The sequence below is a fragment of the Cervus canadensis genome, chromosome 10, assembly GCF_019320065.1.
Source record: "Cervus canadensis isolate Bull #8, Minnesota chromosome 10, ASM1932006v1, whole genome shotgun sequence".
Lineage (NCBI taxonomy): Eukaryota > Metazoa > Chordata > Mammalia > Artiodactyla > Cervidae > Cervus > Cervus canadensis.
The window spans coordinates 23,705,444-23,718,836 of record NC_057395.1 but is presented as its reverse complement, the minus strand read 5'-3'; the positions used below and the strand labels follow the sequence as shown (position 1 = coordinate 23,718,836).

Genomic DNA, 13,393 nt, shown 5'->3' with positions numbered 1-13,393 from the left:
ACCCTGATATCCACATTTTAAAAAAGCACTCCAGGGAATACTGAGGCAGAACTTTTTATTCATTCTATCATTTTATCAGGTCCATGGCAGCCACCTGCTAAGCATGAAGTGTTGAAACACAGTTGCAGTTTAGTTTATGAAAATAAGAGTTTTTAAACTGAAGTGAATAGCAACTCCACCCCAACCTCCCTCACCTGCAGTACGTGCCAGCCTAGTACTAAAATAGTGCCAAACTGCAGGACAAATGCCACAGGCTCAACCACTGCCCAAACAACCCATAGTCTCTAGGGGAAAAAGAAATGCATGCTTGTGTCCTTGACCTGAGTGGTATACCATCTATATACATATTGAAAAGGTAAGTAATTTATGTATTCTATATAGGTTGAAGAGCCAACTCATTGGAAAACACTCTGATGCTGGGCAAGATTGAAGGCAAAAGGAGAAGGGGGTGGCAGAGGATGAGAGGGTTAGATAGAGTCACCGACTCAATGGACATGAATTTGAGAAAACTGGGAGACAGTGGAGGACAGGGGAGCCTGCAGTGCTGCAGTCCGCAAGGTCGCAGAGTGGGATACAACTTATCCACTACACAACAACATTGTATGTAGAACAAAAGAAAAGGTTATGTAACACCCAAGGAAGACACTGAAATAAAGAAGCCTCCTGGAAAATATTAATAAGACACAGATTTCTCAGTAGAGATATTCTTACAAACAGAGAGCTAATGTAATCCCTTACCTCCACCACCACCTTCACGCACACTTTCAGTGGCTGGTCCTGAAATCCTTCGTTCTACACATTCTTGAACAAATATTCAACCGAGGTATTTGTGGGCTGTCCCATCAGGTCACTCTTCTCTTCTATCCAGTAGTAAATCCACGGGGGGCAGCCCCCAGCTGTCTGCTGTCCTGCATAACTGTTCTCCTGGAGAATCCTGTGGTCTGGAAATCTTCCCTTTGGCTGGCACTAGTCCCTGGACCCTGCACCTTCTCTGAGGAGTGGTCACCTGCCACCTTCTGCAGGGTGTCTCGGTTATTCCTAATGATAATCTGCTTTGGCTCCTGCCCTTCTCTCTGCCACCCTGGCCCAGCCTGGCTTCTGCTTCTCTGAGGCTGGCTCTGCTCTTTACAGCTTGGCCAAGGGACAGGTTACTCAGAATCAGGACATTGCCAAGAACTTAAGTATCACTTCGGTCCAGAAAATCTGAACTTCTGGAGTCTGTCTCCCACCTTGTTGAAAGCCCAAAGTCATTAAGCCCTTTGGACATCTGTATTAGTCGGCTTGAGCTGCCATAACCGAACACCATCAATGGGGTGCTTTAAACAATAGAAATGTATTTTCTCACAGTTCTTGAGGCTGGAAAGTCCAAGATCAAGGTTCAGGCAAGGTCTGACTTCTGTTGAGGACTCTTCTTGACTTGCAGATGTGGTCACTATGTCACTAAGTCCTCACATGGCCTTTCCCCTGAGTGCACACAGGGTGAGCGTGAGTTTGCTGTAGTCTCTTCTTTTAAGGACACCAATCCTACTGAATCAGGGCCCCTTCCTTATGACCTCATTAACCTCAGTCACATTCTTGGAGGCCTCATCTCTACATAGGAGTTTAGGGCTTCAACATACGAACTTAGGTAGGGATACAGATATTCAGTTCATAACAATATCCTCATTAAACAATGTCTAGCACCACAGCCAGAGGATCTCCACCGGTGTGGCCTCATTCATTCCTGATTTAACTCCCCTTCCTCACAGGTCCACCCTTGAAGCGCTGATATTTGCAGTCTGCAGACTTATGATAATAGATACACTCCTTACATTTTCCTATTTCTCCTTAGAAAATACTCAGCTAATTGTTTTCAGTTTCTAATTACTGATAATAGATCATCAAATAAATTGTTTCTAATAATATCAAATATGTGTTGATTAATTAGATGGTGATATCTTCCCTTCTAATATGACCAACGTATTTAAACCATGAATCACCCAAATCTTTTTTCTGCCCTTCTTTCAATGCCACATTTACCAATTTGATGTTAATCTGGGTTTATCCTCAAGAAATTTAGATATACCAATAAACACTTCAATAAACAATTTAAATGAACACAATAAAAATGGCAACTTCATTTACTACCAGAAACTCTAAAACATAAGAAATTTTTGAAAAAACTAGTTACAAAAAAACTTGATACCTTACACTCTGAAAATTCCATTGTTTTCATATAACTATCTACTATAAAGATTATACAAAAGGAAAACAAATATATGTACTTCAGGGATTTATTCCCTATGAGTTCTTACCTATAAGAATGTTAAATCCTAATAGCATTTGAAGGGATAATACATGAACAAAGCAATCATTTGATGTACAGATGACTGTGGAATTTGTCTCCTTTCTTCCCATCTCCAGCAATCTACCAATTCTTCTCTTTAAGAGTAACCACTGTTAATAGTTTGTTGTATATCTTTTCAGCGATTTCTTTGTGAACTTAAAATCATATCTCTTTCAAACTATTTCAGAGATAGTTTATGCATGTTTAAACGTACCTGTCTGCACTCATATACATGCACACATATATGTGTGTAACATTGTTCTGCATCTTGATTTTTTCACTAGATATATGGAGCTATTCATTCTGTTTAAAGGCTACATGGCATTTCATTCTGTGAATGCATAATAATTTATTTCATCTGTTCACAACTTGAACAGCCTTATTAACAGGTTGTTTTCAATCTTTAGCCTTAAATATTAGTTCACACCTGTGTGAGTGCAACTACAGGATATATTTCTAGAAGTAGGAATGACAATTATACATTTTATATTTTAATATATTATAATTGAGACTAAATTTTTCTCTATATCCTAAAAATTTATTGTATTATAAAACTTATTTTTTAAACATCTTTACAAATCACAAGTGGAAAAAATATTTCATTGTTTTTTCTTTTTTAAATTAATTAATTTATTTTTTTTTGTCATACATTGATATGAATCAGCCATAGATTTACATGTATTTCATTGTTTTAACTTGTATCTCTTTTATTAGAAGTATGATTACACATTTTCCATACATTTAGCAGCCACTTGTATTTCCTATTTTTTTAAAAGAAATAAGTTTTTTTTATTATTACTAGGTTTAAATTTAGTGAAAAGCTGCAAAGATAGTGCAAAATCTTTCCATATACTCCACACTTGTTTTTTCATACTAACACTTTACATTAGTATGTCATTAGTATGACCATATTGTGGTCAAAATTAATGAAATGATAATGATACATAAATTATTATCTGAATTATTAAGTAAACTTATTCAGATTTCCCTAATTTTTTCATACTGTCCTTTTTATATTCCAGCATCCCAGACAGGATATCACAGCATATTTAGTTATCATGTCTCCCCAGGCTCCTCTTGACTATGACAGTCTCTCAGACTTCTCTTGTTTTTGATGACTGACGTTTTAAGGAGCACTGGTTGAGCATTTTGTAGGAAGGTATGATTTTCTCCGACTTCTTTCAAGAATTTCTCTTTGCCTTCTTGTGTGTGTGTGTGTAGTTTGAAACTGATATGTCCAGCTGTGCTTTCTGCTGTCATTCTTTTTTTCCTGGTTAGTGTTCTCTGAGATTTCTGGTTTGGTGTCTGTCATTAATTTTGGAAAGTTCTTGGCTACTATTATTATTTCAAATATTCCTTCTGCTCTGCTCTTCTTTTCTCTCTGCTGACATTCCAATTATGTATACATTACATCTTTTATTACTGACAAAGGTCTGTCTAGTCAAAGCTATGGTTTTTCCAGTAGTCAGGTATGGACATGAGATTTGGACTATAAAGAAAGCTGAGTGCCAAAGAATTGATGCTTTTGAACTGTGGTATTGGAGAAGAATCTTGAGAGTCCCTTGGACAGGACGAAGATCAAACCAGTCAATCCTAAAGGAAATCAGTCCTGAATATTCACTAGAAGGATTGATGCTGAAGCTGAAGCTCTAATACTTTGGCCACCTGATGCGAAGAACGGACTCATTGGAAAAGACCCTGATGCTGGGAAAGATTGAGGCAAGAGGAGAAGGGGATGACAGAGGATGAGACGGTTGGATGGCATCACTGACTCAATGGACATGAGTTTGAGCAAGCTCCAGGAGTTGGTGAAGGATAGGGAAACCCGGTGTGCTGCAGTCCATGGGGTCACAAAAAGTCAGACAAGACTGAGCACCTGACTGAACTACATCTTTTATTATTGTCCCATAGTTCTTGGGTGTTCTATTTTTGCTTCTATTCTTTCTCTTTGTATTTCAGTTTTAGAAGTTTCTCAGCCTTTAGTGGGCCTGTGTCTTTGGACTGTGACCTTCACAAATGTTTCTCCAATGGAATAGGTTTTTCTCTCTGTCACCTACTAAGAACAGTAAACTTTGCTTACAAGAATGTACTGGTATAAAGTTTTGGGAAACAACTGTGTTTTGAAGGCATTTTGGAGGAAATTGATAAGTTACCTATAGAGATTACCACTTAAAAAAAGAATAATCAGGAGGAAAAACTTATTCGGAGCAGAGCTCAATGACTATACTTCATAAATAGTATGGTAAATCTTTTGCTATGTATATTGACAACAATTTTTAAAACATTAAAGATTTTTGTCTTTATCATTTATATAGAATTTTGTGTGTTTTTTTTTCAAAATCTAATTGTTCCAAATTCTTTTACTTTTTCCATGTTCCTTGAGTAATCTAAAAGTGCTATTGATTTTCTCCACAAGCTATTAACTAAAAGATGCTTGTTTTTTAAAGGAGCTGTGGAAATTGATAATAAAACAATTAAAAAGGCTTCCCCCCCCCCCCATTTTCTTTGCCTTCAGCAGAAACCTCTCATTTGAACCATAAGCAGATTAAATGAAAATCTCACTGTAGCCCTCTGGCTAGGCAGATCAACAAAGTAATCTAAATCTACCATAATCCCATTAGAAATAGCCAACAAAATATTTATTGTTTAATAATATGTCCCAGCTCCAGAGCTGTACCAGTTGAAGTCAGAACACAATTTTGAGCTGTTTCCACATTATATCTACTGGTTTCCTGTGATGTAAACAGAGGAAAATCCTCACAATACAGGTTAGCATTGAAATAACCTTATGCTTCCCAAGTGGCTCAGTGGTAAAGGATCTGCCTGCAATGAAGGAGGTGCAGGAGATGCGGGTTTGATGCCTGGGTCACAAAGATCCCTTGGAGGAGGGTGCAGTAACTCACTCCAGTATTCTTGCCTGGAGAATCCCTACAGACAGAGGAGCCTGGCAGGGTACAGTCCACAGGGTTGCAGAGTTGGACATGACCGAAGCGACTGAGCACGAATAAAGAAATTTGTCTCCTAATTCAAAGGCAAAACATCACACATAAATTTAACCAAATGAATGTTTAACTTTGAATTTGGGGTTTGGCCTTCAGTATATTTTAGAGTTGGATTATTAGCAATTAATCAAATCTCATGTCTATGAAAGGCAACCTGGATGAGATGACATCAGGCAAGTGTCATCCCCACCCCCCATCATCTGACCCATAACTAACTTTATGCTTTGATGACTTGTCCTTGAAGTTCATGTTCTACAAAGGGTAGAATAAGAAGCATCAAGATATGGGTGGCTTGCTGTTGATAATAATGCCTGTTATCCAGTTACAACCCATCATATCACAATTAGACCAACATTTCAAGATTCTTCTGCCATGTGTGAAATTTTGTAGGACTTTCAGAGTTGCAGCACTGGGAGGCCTTTAGAGGAGCTTCTGCAGTGTACTTAGAGATGACAGACATATCCAAGCTAACAAAGAGGACATCCGAGTCATCTACACAGGCCTATATTTCCCAGTTAGGAACGGATGAGCCAGACTTTAAAAGGAGATAATGAAAAGTTAAAAAAGTTAAGTCCCTAAGCACCTCCTGAGCTATGGATCATGTTATCAAAGAAAACAATAGACAAACTAACAGGTAAACACAGCTTTACAGCAAACATATTTTGAAAAAGAATAGAAGAGAAAGAAATACATATAAAAAAAGGACAGTAGTAACAATACATGCTATTTTTGCAGCATTTTCTGCAAAATAAGTATCAATAACACACGTTATGTCATTAATTCCTGACCAAAGTCCTTATGGACTAGGAACTTTCATTATGCTATTGTACAGATTGGGAAACTGAGGCAGGAGAGATTAAGTAATTCACTGAAGGTCACAACAGCTATGACTGGTGTTATTTATGAAGACCCACATTCCAGTACTGAGAGTCCCTTGAACTGCAAGGAGATCCAACCAGTCCATCCTAAAGGAGATAAGTCCTGGGTGTTCACTGGAAGGACTGATGCTGAAGCTGAAACTCCAATACTTTGGCCACCTCATGTGAAGAGTTGACTCATTGGGAAAGACCCTGATGCTGGGAGGGATTGGGGGCAGGAGGAGAAGGGGACAACAGAGGATGAGATGGCTGGATGGCATCATCATCTTGATGGGCATGGGTTTGAGTAAACTCTGGGAGTTGGTGACAGACAGGGAGGCCAGGTGTGCTGCGATTCATGGGGTCACAAAGAGTCGGACATGACTGAGCGACTGAACTGAACTGAACTGAATATTCCAGTACAAGAGTATTTATCTTAATCTAGGTATCAGACTGCTTCTTCAAGAAAACGAATTTCAATTGCTGACTTGAGTAGAAACAGAACTCTCTTGAACTTATTCCTGAAATGTACAGTGCGTGTGTGTGTGTGCTCAGTCAAGCCCAGCTCTTTGTGATCCCATGGACTGTAGCCCACAAGGCTCCTTTTCTGTCCATGGAATTCTCCAGGCAAGAATACTGGAGTGGGTTGCTATTTCCTTCTCCAGGGGATCTTCCCAATCCAGGAATCAAACCAGCGTCTCTTTTGTCTCCTGCACTGGGGGGCGGACTCTTTACCATCATGCCACCTGGGAAGCCCAGAGTCTAAAGTCAATCCTGCCTCACTTAGTATTTTTCTCCTCTTTCTAGGACTGGACAAGGTTACAGCAATTGCTGTACTTTGTTACTTTATTAATTAGTCACCTAGCCTCCTTTTGTTTTCAATTGGGTGATATATCTGAGCATCTAGGTAATACTGTTATCTGAACTAGGGAGGAAAGCAAATATTTGCCAATATTTCAAACAAAGCCTGGATCCACAAGGGACTAAATGGTGCTTTCCATGTGCAAACATTCCTAAGTGAACAGTGAACGTCCACTGATCTATGGACTTCTCTGTGGCTGCTATGGTGATGGAAGGGGCTAAGCCTGGAGAATTTGCTTCTTACCCAGACTCTCACTTTGATTAATCAACATTCCCCCATTCCTGTCACCAGTCATCACTTATCCACCATGGATCAATGATCCTGTCCTTTTTTAAACTGTACTTCTGTCTACCCACATTTCTGCCTCTGGTGATTTTCATATTGACTCAAGTCTATCTCCTGGGTGGTCCCTTTCTGCATTTCTTGTCACTCTGATCTCCAGTGACACCTCACCCCAATCCCAAGGAACCAGTGCTGATGAAATACAGCGCATTGATACACAGGAGAAACAAACAGGCTTGTGAAGATGCAATTCATAAAGCCACGGGGAAAAGAAATTCAGTAATGTTGGTGAATCTGCTGAATCTACTGAGGGACACGAGACAGTCTGGGGGAGAAAATTATCAAGAAGGACAATTGAGCTGAACTTTCAGGACATATAACCAGAGAATCACTCAGACACAGCAAAGCAGACATCAAACAACTTATCTTTCCATCCAGGAATCTTTGAGACTTGAGTTTGTTAAATTAGTGAACCAAATTGGAATGGATTTTCTTTTGTCCAACGTCTATCCCTTCAATATCTCCCTGCATGTATCAGATCTCTAGATACACATAATAACATAATGATAATAATAGTACAAAATAATGTCATTTACTTTTTCACTAGATTCAGAAAGCTAATGGATGCAATAAAGTTCTGTTATATCAAGGTTATATACTTGGAAGATTACAGGGTTGGTATTTTAAATCAATCATCCTGAGTAATAACTAACTCTCTTCTGCTGTTAAAAAGCCTTTTATAACTGTTATTAATCAAGTACCTCTAAAAAGCATGAAATATTATTTGGGACTACAATTAAAATATTGCTATTTGAAAGAAAGAATAAAAAAGAAGCTGGTAGACTTGGTAATATACTTCCTGAAAACCCAGTCAAAATAATATGCATTATTTGTTTTTAACCTCGCTTATTAGTGACTTAAAGGGGAAAAAAACAAATGATTATTAACAAGATATAGGAAATTAGTTTAGATCTGAATTTCATACCATAGCTCAAAGAGTGGGGCTTCCCTGGTGGCTCAGTGGTAAAGAACCTGCCTGCCAATGAGGGAGACACACGTTCAATCCCTGGGTCAGGAAGATCCCCTGGAGAAGGAAATGGCAACCCACTGCAGTATTCTTGCTTTGGAAATCCAATGGACAGAGGAGCCTGGTGGGCTAGAGTCCATGGGGTCACAAAAGAGTCAGACATGACTTCGTGACTAAACAATAAACAACAACAGTTAAAAAAATCACAGACTCAGATTAATTTATTTTCACCTTGGGAGGAGTACTATTGGATTAGGAGGCATGGAAAGAAAGGAGATATAGTTGTTCCTCTGTCTCCCAGACACAGCCCCACTCCCATATCAAAATCCCCTGAAGCTCAATTTGTGTACAACCAACACATATCCTCCCACAAACTTTAATTTAATGCTAGGTTGTATAATATCTCATACAATGTAAATAATTGTTAATACAATGTAAATGCTATGTAAATAGTTGCCAGCTCACAGCAACTTCAAGTTTTGCTTCATGGAACTTTCCAAAAAATTTTTTTTCAAATATTTGGATCCATAATGTGTTGAATCCCAGGATTCAAAACCTACAATATGGAGGGCTGACTGTATACATTTTACTTTTCCTTGTTTGACTTTTTTTAATGCCATGTATTAATTTTCCAGATATTAAATACAGATTACTTAGCGGACATTTTACATTTTATTAGTTAGCATCTGGCAAACAAAAGAAAACAGAACTAAAATTGACATCTTATACAATGCTATATGTCAATTAAACAAGAAAACTAAAACAGAAAAAGAGATGTGTGCGAAACAGGTTTTGCAATAAAACTGTTTTCACACCCTGAAAAAAAAACCTGAACAGCTATCTTATATCTCCAACTAGAAATTCACAAAGAAAGGAAAGGAGGGTAAACCTTCATATAACCAAGGTTTCCTTTAAATCATGTCATCTTTGATTCCTAATCTCATGTGTGGCTTGCTTGCAATTCTACATACTCATTTTGAATCAGCCTATATCTACATAATTAAAATTTGGGGTCATAATTGCCTGGATAATGTCAACTTTTCTCTTCCCTATTATATAAGGCATCAATCACCATTCCTCCCACCTCTCACTTTCCTCTCATCTAGTTAAATGTAGTGCCCACAATGAACTCAAGAAAAAGATATCATTACTAGTGATGGTTGCAAGAATTAAAAAATTATATCCTCAAATGTAAACCTGCTTTTTGAAGCTTTTAAAAGATCACCTTAGAAGCCTAAAATTTAAAAAGAACCTATTAAAGTATTCATCCTGTTGCTATTTAGCTGCTCACTCGTATCTGACTCTTTGCGACCCCACGGACTGTAGCCCGCCAGGCTATTCTGTCCATGGAATTCTCAAGGCAAGAATCCTAGGGTGGGTTGCCATTTTCTTCTCCAGGGGATCTTCCTGGACCAGGGATTGAATCAATGTCCCTTGCCTGGGCAGGCAGATTCTTTACCAATGAGCTACCAGGACGTCCATATATAAAGACACGTCACAGTCATTTGTGGACACATTCAGGGAGAACTGCAGTCAGTAGAATATCTTCTTTCATTTTGTTTCATAGAAACCAACGTATTCCTCCTTAAAAATTTCAGTCCCTGGTCTATTTGCAATGGCCTTCAGTCTACTTTATTTAACCTGACGTGTGGTTTCTATATTTCTTGTAAGTTTTTCATAGTTAATAACTTTTCTAGTTTTGTAAAATGATGAGCCTTTATCAGGGAGGTCTATCTGCTTATACCACCTATTTAATTAGAAGAGACCGATTGAAACTCTATGATTCAGAAGTTCTCTTCCAAGCTGTTCCTGGCTTTACTCACCTGTGTCCTAGTGAATCCTGTTGCCTGAAAACCTTTGCAAACACAATGATTAGATAACTCAAATGATGTGTCCTTCACTGGCTTCAGGCACTAGAAGTATTGAAAAACCTGCTTCTTTCTTTGCCTTTAAACACCTCATCTTATCCCATCCTCCACTACCAGATCAGGCCAGATCTGTTATTTATTCAAAGAAACCCAGTGCTTGCTGGATATCACCCAAATGTCTAAAGTTAAAAGTATTTTACATCACTCTTCCCAGTTCCCATTCACTGAACTCTTACTTTGAGTCTCCACTCAAGACAAACAGATTTATTTGACAGGCCTCCAAATACGCTCAATATGGACTCAGCAAACTCACTTAGCTCGGCATCCATTTGTCTAGAATATTCCTTCCTTCTTCACCTCTTTTCAACCTGCTTCTCTGCATACTAAAATTCCACCTTCCTTTAAGGCCAATGTCAAATGTTAGCTTTTTTACAAACCTGTTTCTGATTTGCTCAATAAGAATGACCCTCTCTTGGAGCAGCTTTCTGATCCTCCAACACTCACAGTCAACCTTATCTTATTGCTTAGTCACATAATCCATCCCCTTCTTAGATTCTAAGTTCCTGGAGGAACAACAGTTTATTCTTCTCTGTACAAACCGAAGTATTAATGTTATGTACTGTGTCTTTCACGTAGGAGGGACTCAACCAAAACTGATTGAATAAATAAACAATGGAGGTGTAGACAAGCTATTTATTTAGTTGAAAACTTTTACAAGAGATTCTGATTCCATTTTGGAGAAGCCTAGGTCAGTGTCTAAATTATCTTACTTGTATCTCTCTAAACAGGGTATGGATTTATATATGCAAGTGCCATACTAGCATTTCTTAAACAAAAAATAGAAAAAGTTTTTTTTTTACATTATTGTTTTCTTCAAAGAAGATAGAAATCATTCAAGAAATCAGATTTTTCACTTATTTTGAGGATCTTTGCAAAGAAAAAAGGCATTTTGAAGCAGTAAACATGATATAGCCATCTGTTTGGGTTTTCTCCCACCAACTCAGCTAAGGGAAATCTTACTTCATATTGGCTAAATTGCTGGCATGACTTTTAAAGATAAAATGATTTGAGAAACTGAAAATGCAAAGCTGCCCATATTTTCACCACTGTGTGTACAGATTTTTGAACAAACATAATTAATGATTCACTTTTAAAAATTCAGTAGAACACAGTTAAACTAAGTCTCAGAAAACATGTTTAATGTTCATATTATGAGATAACCATGTTTATATCATACTTTAAAGATGTGAATGGGCATGAAGTAATTCATGGCTTATAGGAGCAGTCTTTTAATTTGCCTTTCTCCTTTTCATTCAATCCTTCAACATATTAATTAAAATGTCTATTAAATGCCCAGCAATATACTAGCACAGAAATACACAGTGAACTGATTAAGACAGAATCTGTGTATAAATTTTACTTATATATAGTCCTTTTTTACACAAAATGTAATAGTTTCTGGACTGAAGCCTTAAAACCAGTTCTTCTGCTTAGAGTTTGTAAATTTTGCTAATAGCATCATTTCTCTCCCATGGTTTGAAGCCACAGAATTACCAAGGTCCTCAATACTTGTCACACTTTCAACTATATGCACTAACTTCAGTCTTTTTATACTTTAAGGCATTATAAAATATCTTGACTCTGCTTTGTGTTTTTATTTTTTTTAACACCAAAAACATTTTATACTGGATTATAGCCAATTAACAATGTTGTTAATGTTGTTTCAGGCAAACAGTGAAGGGACTCAGCCATACATATACATGTATCCATTCTCTCCCAAACACCCCTCCCATCCATGCTGACATGTAACATTGAACGTGTCACGTAGAATTTCATGTGCTATACAGTAGATTTTTGTTGGTTATCCATTTTAAATATAGTAGTGTTTACACAACCTTCCCCAAATCCTTAACTATCCCTTCCCCCCAGCTATCATGAGTTTGTTTTCTAAGTCTGTGAGTCTCTTTCTGTTTTTATGTCATCCATGCTGACACATAACATTGAACGTGTCACGTAGAATTTCATGTGCTATACAGTAGATTTTTGTTGGTTATCCATTTTAAATATAGTAGTGTTTACACAACCTTCCCCAAATCCTTAACTATCCCTTCCCCCCAGCTATCATGAGTTTGTTTTCTAAGTCTGTGAGTCTCTTTCTGTTTTGTCAGTAAGTTCATTTGTCTCATTTCTTTTTAGAGTCCACATATAATCTTGGTTCTGCTTCTTAAGTTTATCACTTATCTAATCAAGGACTGGTGACTCTAACTGACTTTTGAGGCAGTATACAAAATTGTCCCAACCTGCTTTTCATATCTTAACATTTTTTTTTCAAACCTACACACCCAGCTTTATTCAAATTCGGTTATTTATTGTCTCAAAATACTCCACCAATTTTCTCTTCTGTATAGTATTTATTCAAGATATTCTCCCCCATGACCTACTCTTCTTTCCCTACACAATCACAGAAATTCTAACTTCCTTCAAGAAATACCTTAAATAATAATTTTTCTATTAAGTCTTAGAGGATTCTCACGTTTGAACTTTTCATCTCTGGAAACCCGTATTTCATCATTTGCATTTTCTAAGGAATTCCCACATTCTGTTTCACCTTGTCCACTAGGTTACATGATCCTAAGGCAGAGGTAGCTTTGTTTGCCAGTGCTTAGAGATGGTGCTTAAAACTTTTACTTGATTATTGGTATTCCTGATTACAAATCTTCCTCCGAATCCTACATAACTTCTAAGTCTTTTACTGAAATATGATAAGTGACCAACCTGGTTTCCATATCATCCAGAAGGCCAAGACCCAGTGAAGGAAAGGGACTCTCTCTGGTGCTTTAGTATGAGCCACCCACAGACCTTTCATCCTATCTGTGTATTTCATTAATTAACAATTTGCTTCTTTACTTACTCTTCCATTTTTATGTTTTTCTCTTTCTCCTACTTTCTCTACTGCTCCTTATTAGGCAAACAGTGATATTCTCTGGCATTTTGCTTATTTCTGCTAGTAGCACTCAAGGAATAAATTTTTCTGACTCCTGGGATATGCTATAAAAACTGATAATTGCATTTCTAGGCTATTGCTAATCTCTAAACTAACCTCCAAAGTCTGTGGAGAAAAAGAAAATGAAGAGAATTCAAACCAAATTTCAGTGTTCATTTTTAAAAT

At 37.5% G+C, this 13,393-nt stretch overlaps 1 protein-coding gene across 2 annotated transcripts in view; it reads right to left on the bottom strand.

The window, feature by feature from the left end:
- Positions 1–13,393, bottom strand: part of PLXDC2 (plexin domain containing 2) — a 429,365-nt gene that overhangs the window by 180,894 nt on the left and 235,078 nt on the right. The gene's annotated exons all lie outside the window — the stretch shown is intronic.